The sequence below is a fragment of the Anomaloglossus baeobatrachus genome, unplaced genomic scaffold, assembly GCF_048569485.1.
Source record: "Anomaloglossus baeobatrachus isolate aAnoBae1 unplaced genomic scaffold, aAnoBae1.hap1 Scaffold_2558, whole genome shotgun sequence".
Lineage (NCBI taxonomy): Eukaryota > Metazoa > Chordata > Amphibia > Anura > Aromobatidae > Anomaloglossus > Anomaloglossus baeobatrachus.
Genome location: NW_027442122.1, coordinates 90,363 through 101,847, shown reverse-complemented (window position 1 = coordinate 101,847; position 11,485 = coordinate 90,363). Strand labels below are relative to the sequence as shown.

Genomic DNA, 11,485 nt, shown 5'->3' with positions numbered 1-11,485 from the left:
TGGACACCTTTGAGGGTGTTTTCTAGGTGTTTTTCTGTGTTTGTGATTGCCTGCCATTGTTTCCTATGCAGTTCGAGTTCGGTTCGTCGAACGTTCGACGAACCGAACTCGAACGGGAGGTCCGTTCGGCGAACCTACCTCGAGCCGAACCGCGACCGGTTCGCTCATCTCTAGTCATCATGTCTGCTTAACACGTAGAAGGTCCTGGGTTTAATCCCCAGTAAAACCAGTCTGTTCTTGGTGTTGAAATAATACCCTATCAAACTACAATATATGAATTTCTTGGCTTTGTTGCAGAATGATGGGATGTTTTGGCTTCCATCACCAACAGAACTAAGAATTTTTTTTTTTTTCCCTGGCGGTCAAAACTCGTCTCCAATTGCCATTGCTTTGCAGGTTTTTACAGGTTTCATAGTGTAGTGGTCATCACGTCTGCTTCACACGCAGAAGGTCCTGGGTTCAATCCCCAGTGAAACCAATCCGTTTTCGCTGTTGAAGTAGTTTGCTATCAACAGGATTTCACAGGTTTCATAGTGTAGTGGTCATCACGTCTGCTTAACATGCAGAAGGTCCTGGGTTTAATCCCCAGTAAAACCAGTCTATTCTTGGTGTTGAAATAATACCCTATCCAACTGCAATAGATGAAGTTCTTGGCTTTGTTGCCGAATGACGGGATGTTTTAGCTTCCATAACCAACAGAACTACGAATTATTTTTTTTTCCTGGCAGTCAAATTTCGTCTCTAATTGCCATTACTTTGCAGGAATCACAGGTTTTAAAGTGTGGTGGTCATCAAGTCTGCTTCATATGCAGAACGTTCTGGGTTCAATACCCAGTGAAACCAATCTGTTTTCGGTGTTGAAGTAATTTCCTATCAACCTGTAAAGTATGAAATTCTTGGTTTCGTTGCCAAATGACAATACATTTTGGCTTCTATCACAAGGAGAACTACGATTTTGGGTTTCTTTTTTATTGAACATTTTAGCAGAAAACATAATCCCATATTATAACAATCCTGTTTGTTTCAAAATTTATAGTTCCCATAAATACAAAAGCAAACGATTAAACTGTGTAGAAAAAAGTAACACATTCAATGTAAACTTCAATTTAAGCAATATCCCTTAGTAGGAATAAAACTGGTAAAATATGTAATAAAAATTGTAAATGTTTCATTACCAAAAACACTTTTCTTCAGCAATAAAAAGGCCCCATCAGTTACAATTCTGCTCTGCTTGCCAATACACAGTAACTTTCCAGAAGGTTTCATAGTGTAGTAATCATCACGTCTGCTAAACACTGGTTCAATCCCCAGTTAAAGCAATCTGTTCTTGGTGTTGAAATAATACCCTATCCAACTACAATACATGAAGTTCTTGGCTTTGTTGCCGAATGACGGGATGTTTTAGCTTCCATAACCAACAGAACTACGAATTTTTTTTTTTCCTGGCAGTCAAATTTCGTCTCTAATTGCCTTTACTTTGCAGGAATCACTGGTTTTAAAGTGTGGTGGTCATCAAGTTTGCTTCATATGCAGAACGTTCTAGGTTCAATACCCAGTGAAACCAATCTGTTTTCGCTGTTGAAGTAATTTGCTATCAACCTGTAATATATAAAATTCTTGGTTTCGTTGCCAAATGACAATACATTTTTGCTTCCATCACAAAGAGAACTACTATTTTGGGTTTCTTTTTTATTGTCTATTTTAGCAGAAAACATAATCCCATATTATCAAAATCCTGTTTGTTTAAAAATATATAGTTCCCATAAATACAAAATCAAACGACTAAACTGTGTAGAAAAACGTAACACATTCAATGTAAACTTCAATTTAAGCAATATCCCTTTGTAGGAATAAAACTGGTAAAATATGTAATAAAAATTGTAAATGTTTCATTACCAAAAATACTTTCCTTTAGCAATAAAAAGGCCCTGTCAGTCACAATTCTGCTCTGCTAGCCAATACACAGTAACTTTTCATCAGGGTTCATAGTGTAGTGGTCATCATGTCTGCTTAACACGCAGAAGGTCCTGGGTTCAATCCCCAGTGAAACCAATCTCTTCTTGGTGTTGAAATAATACCCTATCCAACTACAATATATGAATTTCTTCGCTTTGTTGCCGAATAACAGGATGTTTTAGCTTCCATAACCAACAGAACTTTGAATTTTTTTTTTTTTCCCTGGCGGTCAAAACTCGTCTCCAATTGCCATTGCTTTGCAGGATTTCACAGGTTTCATAGTGTAGTGGTTATCACGTCTGCTTAACACGCAGAAGGTCCTGGGTTCAATCCCCAGTGAAACCAGTCTCTTCTTGGTGTTGAAATAATACCCTATCCAACTGCAATACATGAATTTCTTGGCTTTGTTGCCGAATGACGGGATGTTTTAGCTTCCATAACCAACGGAACTACGAATTTTTTTTTTTTCCTGGCAGTCAAATTTCGTCTCTAATTGCCATTACTTTGCAGGAATCACAGGTTTTAAAGTGTGGTGGTCATCAAGTCTGCTTCATATGCAGAACGTTCTGGGTTCAATACCCAGTGAAACCAATATGTTTTCGGTGTTGAAGTAATTTCCTATCAACCTGTAAAGTATGAAATTCTTGGTTTCGTTGCCAAATGACAATACATTTTGGCTTCTATCACAAGGAGAACTACGATTTTGGGTTTCTTTTTTATTGAACATTTTAGCAGAAAACATAATCCCATATTATAACAATCCTGTTTGTTTCAAAATTTATAGTTCCCATAAATACAAAAGCAAACGATTAAACTGTGTAGAAAAAAGTAACACATTCAATGTAAACTTCAATTTAAGCAATATCCCTTTGTAGGAATAAAACTGGTAAAATATGTAATAAAAATTGTAAATGTTTCATTACCAAAAATACTTTCCTTCAGCAATAAAAAGGCCCCGTCAGTCACAATTCTGCTCTGCTAGCCAATACACAGTAACTTTTCATTAAGATTCATAGTGTAGTGGTCATCACGTCTGCTTAACACGCAGAAAGTCCTGGGTTTAATCCCCAGTAAAACCAGTCTGTTCTTGTTGTTGAAATAATACTTTATCCAACTACAATGCATGAAGTTCTTGGCTTTGTTGCCGAATGACGGGATGTTTTAGCTTCCATAACCAACAGAACTACGAATTTTTTCTTTTTTCCTGGCAGTCAAAATTCGTCTCTAATTGCCATTACTTTGCAGGATTTCACAGGTTTTAAAGTGTGGTGGTCATCAAGTCTGCTTCATATGCAGAACGTTCTGGATTCAATACCCAGTTAAACCAATCTGTTTTCGGTGTTGAAGTAATTTCCTATCAACCTGTAAAGTATGAAATTCTTGGTTTCGTTGCCAAATGACAATACATTTTGGCTTCTATCACAAGGAGAACTACGATTTTGGGATTCTTTTTTATTGAACATTTTAGCAGAAAACATAATCCCATATTTAAAAAAACCTGTTTGTTTTAAAATATATAGTTCTTATAAATACAAAAGCAAACGACTAAACTATGTAGAAAAAAGTAACACATTCAATGTAAACTTCAATTTAAGCAATATCCCTTTGTAGGAATAAAACTCGTAAAATATGTAATAAAAATTGTAAATGTTTCATTACCAATAACACTTTTCTTCAGCAATAAAAAGGCCCCATCAGTTACAATTCTGCTCTGCTTGCCAATACACAGTAACTTTCCGGAAGGTTTCATAGTGTAGTAGCCATCACATCTGCTTAACACTGGTTCAATCCCCAGTAAAAGCAATCTGTTCTTGGTGTTGAAATAATACCCTATCAAACTACAATATATGGAGTTCTTGGCTTTGTTGCCAAATGATGGGATGTTTTGGCTTCCATCACCAACTGAACTAATAATTTTTTTCCCCTGGCGGTCAAAACTCGTTTTCAATTGCCATTGCTTTGCAGGATTTCACAAGTTTCATAGTGTAGTGGTCATCACGTCTGCTTCACACGCAGAAGGTCCTGGGTTCAATCCCCTGTGAAACCAATCCGTTTTCGCTGTTGAAGTAATTTGCTATCAACAGGATTTCACAGGTTTCATAGTGTAGTGCTCATCATGTCTGCTTAACACGCAGAAGGTCCTGGGTTTAATCCCCAGTAAAACCAGTCTGTTCTTGGTGTTGAAATAATACCTTATCCAACTGCAATACATGAAGTTCTTGGCTTTGTTGCCGAATGACGGGATGTTTTAGCTTCCATAACCAACAGAACTACGAATTTTTTTTTTTCCTGGCAGTCAAATTTCGTCTCTAATTGCCATTCCTTTGCAGGAATCACAGGTTTTAAAGTGTGGTGGTCATCAAGTCTGCTTCATATGCAGAACGTTCTGGGTTCAATACCCAGTGAAACCAATCTGTTTTCGGTGTTGAAGTAATTTCCTATCAACCTGTAAAGTATGAAATTCTTGGTTTCGTTGCCAAATGACAATTCATTTTGGCTTCTATCACAAGGAGAACTACGATTTTCGGTTTCTTTTTTATTGAACATTTTAGCAGAAAACATAATCCCATATTATAACAATCCTGTTTGTTTCAAAATTTATAGTTCCCATAAATACAAAAGCAAACGATTAAACTGTGTAGAAAAAAGTAACACATTCAATGTAATCTTCAATTTAGGCAATATCCCTTTGTAGGAATAAAACTGGTAAAATATGTAATAAAAATTGTAAATGTTTCATTACCAAAAACACTTTTCTTCAGCAATAAAAAGGCCCCATCAGTTACAATTCTGCTCTGCTTGCCAATACACAGTAACTTTCCAGAAGGTTTCATAGTGTAGTAGCCATCACGTCTGCTTAACACTGGTTCAATCCCCAGTAAAAGCAATCTGTTCTTGGTGTTGAAATAATACCCTATCAAACTACAATATATGAAGTTCTTGGCTTTGTTGCCGAATGATGGGATGTTTTGGCTTCCATCACCAACATCATCAACCTGTAAAGTATGAAATTCTTGGTTTCGTTGCCAAATGACAATACATTTTGGCTTCTATCACAAGGAGAACTACGATTTTGGGTTTCTTTTTTATTGAACATTTTAGCAGAAACATAATCCCATATTATAACAATCCTGTTTGTTTCAAAATTTATAGTTCCCATAAATACAAAAGCAAACGATTAAACTGTGTAGAAAAAAGTAACACATTCAATGTAAACTTCAATTTAAGCAATATCCCTTTGTAGGAATAAAACTGGTAAAATATGTAATAAAAATTGTAAATGTTTCATTACCAAAAATACTTTCCTTCAGCAATAAAAAGGCCCCGTCAGTCACAATTCTGCTCTGCTAGCCAATACACAGTAACTTTTCATTAAGATTCATAGTGTAGTGGTCATCACGTCTGCTTAACACGCAGAAAGTCCTGGGTTTAATCCCCAGTAAAACCAGTCTATTCTTGGTGTTGAAATAATACCCTATCCAACTGCAATACATGAAGTTCTTGGCTTTGTTGCCGAATGACGGGATGTTTTAGCTTCCATAACCAACAGAACTACGAATTATTTTTTTTTCCTGGCAGTCAAATTTCGTCTCTAATTGCCATTACTTTGCAGGAATCACAGGTTTTAAAGTGTGGTGGTCATCAAGTCTGCTTCATATGCAGAACGTTTTGGGTTCAATACCCAGTGAAACCAATCTGTTTTCGGTGTTGAAGTAATTTCCTATCAACCTGTAAAGTATGAAATTCTTGGTTTCGTTGCCAAATGACAATACATTTTGGCTTCTATCACAAGGAGAACTACGATTTTGGGTTTCTTTTTTATTGAACATTTTAGCAGAAAACATAATCCCATATTATAACAATCCTGTTTGTTTCAAAATTTATAGTTCCCATAAATACAAAAGCAAACGATTAAACTGTGTAGAAAAAAGTAACACATTCAATGTAAACTTCAATTTAAGCAATATCCCTTTGTAGGAATAAAACTGGTAAAATATGTAATAAAAATTGTAAATGTTTCATTACCAAAAATACTTTCCTTCAGCAATAAAAAGGCCCCGTCAGTCACAATTCTGCTCTGCTAGCCAATACACAGTAACTTTTCATTAAGATTCATAGTGTAGTGGTCATCACGTCTGCTTAACACGCAGAAAGTCCTGGGTTTAATCCCCAGTAAAACCAGTCTGTTCTTGTTGTTGGAATAATACTTTATCCAACTACAATGCATGAAGTTCTTGGCTTTGTTGCCGAATGACGGGATGTTTTAGCTTCCATAACCAACAGAACTACGAATTATTTTTTTTTCCTGGCAGTCAAATTTCGTCTCTAATTGCCATTACTTTGCAGGAATCACAGGTTTTAAAGTGTGGTGGTCATCAAGTCTGCTTCATATGCAGAACGTTTTGGGTTCAATACCCAGTGAAACCAATCTGTTTTCGGTGTTGAAGTAATTTCCTATCAACCTGTAAAGTATGAAATTCTTGGTTTCGTTGCCAAATGACAATACATTTTGGCTTCTATCACAAGGAGAACTACGATTTTGGGTTTCTTTTTTATTGAACATATTAGCAGAAAACATAATCCCATATTATAACAATCCTGTTTGTTTCAAAATTTATAGTTCCCATAAATACAAAAGCAAACGATTAAACTGTGTAGAAAAAAGTAACACATTCAATGTAAACTTCAATTTAAGCAATATCCCTTAGTAGGAATAAAACTGGTAAAATATGTAATAAAAATTGTAAATGTTTCATTACCAAAAACACTTTTCTTCAGCAATAAAAAGGCCCCATCAGTTACAATTCTGCTCTGCTTGCCAATACACAGTAACTTTCCAGAAGTTTTCATAGTGTAGTAATCATCACGTCTGCTTAACACTGGTTCAATCCCCAGTTAAAGCAATCTGTTCTTGGTGTTGAAATAATACCCTATCAAACTACAATATATGAAGTTCTTGGCTTTGTTGCCGAATGATGGGATGTTTTGGCTTCCATCACCAACAGAACTAATAATTTTTTTCCCCTGGCTGTCAAAACTCGTTTTCAATTGCCATTGCTTTGCAGGATTTCACAGGTTTCATAGTGTAGTGGTCATCACGTCTGCTTCACACGCAGAAGGTCCTGGGTTCAATCTTTTTTTATTGAACATTTTGGCAGAAAACATAATCCCATATTATAACAATCCTGTTTGTTTCAAAATTTATAGTTCCCATAAATACAAAAGCAAACGATTAAACTGTGTAGAAAGAAGTAACACATTCAATGTAATCTTCAATTTAAGCAATATCCCTTTGTAGGAATAAAACTGGTAAAATATGTAATAAAAATTGTAAATGTTTCATTACCAAAAACACTTTTCTTCAGCAATAAAAAGGCCCCGTCAGTTACAATTCTGCTCTGCTTGCCAATACATAGTAACTTTCCAGAAGGTTTCATAGTGTAGTAGTCATCACGTCTGCTTAACAATGGTTCAATCCCCAGTAAAAGCAATCTGTTCTTGGTGTTGAAATAATACCCTATCAAACTACAATATATGAAGTTCTTGGCTTTTTTGCTGAATGATGGGATGTTTTGGCTTCCATCACCAACAGAACTAATAATTTTTTTCCCCTGGCGGTCAAAACTCGTTTTCAATTGCCATTGCTTTGCAGGATTTCACAGGTTTCATATTGTAGTGGTCCTCACGTCTGCTTCACACGCAGAAGGTCCTGGGTTCAATCCCCAGTGAAACCAATCTGTTTTCGCTGTTGAAGTAATTTGCTATCAAAAGGATTTCACAGGTTTTATAGTGTAGTGGTCATCACGTCTGCTTAACACGCAGAAGGTCCTGGGTTTAATCCCCAGTAAAAACCAGTCTGTTCTTGGTGTTGAAATAATACCCTATCCAACTGCAATACATGAAGTTCTTGGCTTTGTTGCCGAATGACGGGATGTTTTAGCTTCCATAACCAACAGAACTACGAATTTTTTTTTTTCCTGGCAGTCAAATTTCGTCTCTAATTGCCTTTAATTTGCAGGAATCACCGGTTTTAAAGTGTGGTGGTCATCAAGTTTGCTTCATATGCAGAACGTTCTAGGTTCAATACCCAGTGAAACCAATCTGTTTTCGCTGTTGAAGTAATTTGCTATCAACCTGTAATATATAAAATTCTTGGTTTCGTTGCCAAATGACAATACATTTTGGCTTCCATCACAAAGAGAACTACTATTTTGGGTTTCTTTTTTATTGTCCATTTTAGCAGAAAACATAATCCCATATTATAAAAATCCTGTTTGTTTAAAAATATATAGTTCCCATAAATACAAAAGCAAACGATTAAACTGTGTAGAAAAAAGTAACACATTCAATGTAAACTTCAATTTAAGCAATATCCCTTTGTAGGAATAAAACTGGTAAAATATGTAATAAAAATTGTAAATGTTTCATTACCAAAAATACTTTCCTTCAGCAATAAAAAGGCCCTGTCAGTCACAATTCTGCTCTGCTAGCCAATACACAGTAACTTTTCATCAGGATTCATAGTGTAGTGGTCATCAAGTCTGCTTAACACGTAGAAAGTCATCACGTCTGCTTAACACGCAGAAGGTCCTGGGTTTAATCCCCAGTAAAACCAGTCTGTTCTTGGTGTTGAAATAATACCCTATCCAACTGCAATAGATGAAGTTCTTGGCTTTGTTGCCGAATGACGGGATGTTTTAGCTTCCATAACCAACAGAACTACGAATTTTTTTTTTTCCCTGGCGGTCAAAACTCGTCTCCAATTGCCATTGCTTTGCAGGATTACACAGGTTTCATAGTGTAGTGGTTATCACGTCTGCTTAACATGCAGAAGGTCCTGGGTTCAATCCCCAGTGAAACCAGTCTCTTCTTGGTGTTGAAATAATACCCTATCCAACTGCAATACATGAATTTCTTGGCTTTGTTGCCGAATGACGGGATGTTTTAGCTTCCATAACCAACGGAACTACGAATTTTTTTTTTTTCCTGGCAGTCAAATTTCGTCTCTAATTGCCATTACTTTGCAGGAATCACAGGTTTTAAAGTGTGGTGGTCATTAAGTCTGCTTCATATGCAGAACGTTCTGGGTTCAATACCCAGTGAAACCAATATGTTTTCGGTGTTGAAGTAATTTCCTATCAACCTGTAAAGTATGAAATTCTTGGTTTCGTTGCCAAATGACAATACATTTTGGCTTCTATCACAAGGAGAACTACGATTTTCGGTTTCTTTTTTATTGAACATTTTAGCAGAAAACATAATCCCATATTATAACAATCCTGTTTGTTTCAAAATTTATAGTTCCCATAAATACAAAAGCAAATGATTAAACTGTGTAGAAAAAAGTAACACATTCAATGTAATCTTCAATTTAGGCAATATCCCTTTGTAGGAATAAAACTGGTAAAATATGTAATAAAAATTGTAAATGTTTCATTACCAAAAACACTTTTCTTCAGCAATAAAAAGGCCCCATCAGTTACAATTCTGCTCTGCTTGCCAATACACAGTAACTTTCCAGAAGGTTTCATAGTGTAGTAGCCATCACGTCTGCTTAACACTGGTTCAATCCCCAGTAAAAGCAATCTGTTCTTGGTGTTGAAATAATACCCTATCAAACTACAATATATGAAGTTCTTGGCTTTGTTGCCGAATGATGTGATGTTTTGGCTTCCATCACCAACAGAACTAATAATTTTTTTCCTCTGGCTGTCAAAACTCGTTTTCAATTGCCATTGCTTTGCAGGATTTCACAAGTTTCATAGTGTAGTGGTCATCACGTCTGCTTCACACGCAGAAGGTCCTGGGTTCAATCTTTTTTATTGAACATTTTAGCAGAAAACATAATCCCATATTATAACAATCCTGTTTGTTTCAAAATTTATAGTTCCCATAAATACAAAAGCAAACGATTAAACTGTGTAGAAAAAAGTAACACATTCAATGTAATCTTCAATTTAAGCAATATCCCTTTGTAGGAATAAAACTGGTAAAATATGTAATAAAAATTGTAAATGTTTCATTACCAAAAACACTTTTCTTCAGCAATAAAAAGGCCCCGTCAGTTACAATTCTGCTCTGCTTGCCAATACATAGTAACTTTCCAGAAGGTTTCATAGTGTAGTAGTCATCACGTCTGCTTAACACTGGTTCAATCCCCAGTAAAAGCAATCTGTTCTTGGTGTTGAAATAATACCCTATCAAACTACAATATATGAAGTTCTTGGCTTTGTTGCCGAATGATGGGATGTTTTGGTTTCCATCACCAACAGAACTAATATTTTTTTTCCCCTGGCGGTCAAAACTCGTTTTCAATTGCCATTGCTTTGCAGGATTTCACAGGTTTCATAGTGTAGTGGTCATCACGTCTGCTTCACACGCAGAAGGTCCTGGGTTCAATCCCCAGTGAAACCAATCTATTTTCGCTGTTAAAGTAATTTGCTATCAACAGGATTTCACAGGTTTTATAGTGTAGTGGTCATCACGTCTGCTCAACACGCAGAAGGTCCTGGGTTTAATCCCCAGTAAAAACCAGTCTGTTCTTGGTGTTGAAATATTACCCTATCCAACTGCAATACATGAAGTTCTTGGCTTTGTTGCCGAATGACGGGATGTTTTAGCTTCCATAACCAACAGAACTACGAATTTTTTTTTTTTCCTGGCAGTCAAATTTCGTCTCTAATTGCCATTACTTTGCAAGAATCACAGGTTTTAAAGTGTGGTGGTCATCAAGTCTGCTTCATATGCAGAACATTCTGGGTTCAATACCCAATGAAACCAATCTGTTTTCGGTGTTGAAGTAATTTTCTATCAACCTGTAAAGTATGAAATTTTTGGTTTCGTTGCCAATTGACAATACATTTTGGCTTCTATCACAAGGAGAACTACGATTTTGGGTTTCTTTTTTATTGAACATTTTAGCAGAAAACATAATCCCATATTATAAAAAAACCTGTTTGTTTTAAAATATATAGTTCCCATAAATACAAAAGCAAACGACTAAACTATGTAGAAAAAAGTAACACATTCAATGTAAACTTCAATTTAAGCAATATCCCTTTGTAGGAATAAAACTCGTAAAATATGTAATAAAAATTGGAAATGTTTCATTACCAAAAATACTTTCCTTCAGCAATAAAAAAGGCCCTGTCAGTCACAATTCTGCTCTGCTAGCCAATACACAGTAACTTTTCATCAGGATTCATAGTGTAGTGGTCATCATGTCTGCTTAACCCGTAGAAGTTCCTGGGTTTAATCCCCAGTAAAACCAGTCTGTTCTTGGTGTTGAAATAATACCCTATCAAACTACAATATTTGAAGTTCTTGCCTTTGTTGCAGAATGATGGGATGTTTTGGCTTCCATCACCAACAGAACTAAGAATTTTTTTTTTTTTTCCCTGGCGGTCAAAACTCGTCTCCAATTGCCATTGCTTTGCAGGATTTCACAGGTTTCATAGTGTAGTGGTCATTACATCTGCTTAACAAGCAGAAGGTCCTGGGTTCAATCCCCAGTGAAACCAGTCTCTTC

The 11,485-nt window shown here is 35.9% G+C and overlaps 4 non-coding genes across 4 annotated transcripts; all 4 read left to right on the top strand.

Moving 5' to 3' along the window:
* The first annotated feature begins 405 nt into the window (after window positions 1–405).
* TRNAV-CAC (transfer RNA valine (anticodon CAC)) lies at window positions 406–478 on the top strand. Its single transcript has one exon. It is a non-coding gene; the product is annotated as a tRNA-Val (tRNA).
* A 1,750-nt stretch (window positions 479–2,228) lies between these two features.
* On the top strand, window positions 2,229–2,301 carry TRNAV-AAC (transfer RNA valine (anticodon AAC)). The gene has a single exon. It is a non-coding gene; the product is annotated as a tRNA-Val (tRNA).
* Window positions 2,302–8,746: 6,445 nt separating this feature from the next.
* Window positions 8,747–8,819, top strand: TRNAV-AAC (transfer RNA valine (anticodon AAC)). The gene has a single exon. It is a non-coding gene; the product is annotated as a tRNA-Val (tRNA).
* Window positions 8,820–10,298: 1,479 nt separating this feature from the next.
* TRNAV-CAC (transfer RNA valine (anticodon CAC)) lies at window positions 10,299–10,371 on the top strand. The gene has a single exon. It is a non-coding gene; the product is annotated as a tRNA-Val (tRNA).
* The last annotated feature ends 1,114 nt before the right edge of the window (window positions 10,372–11,485 follow it).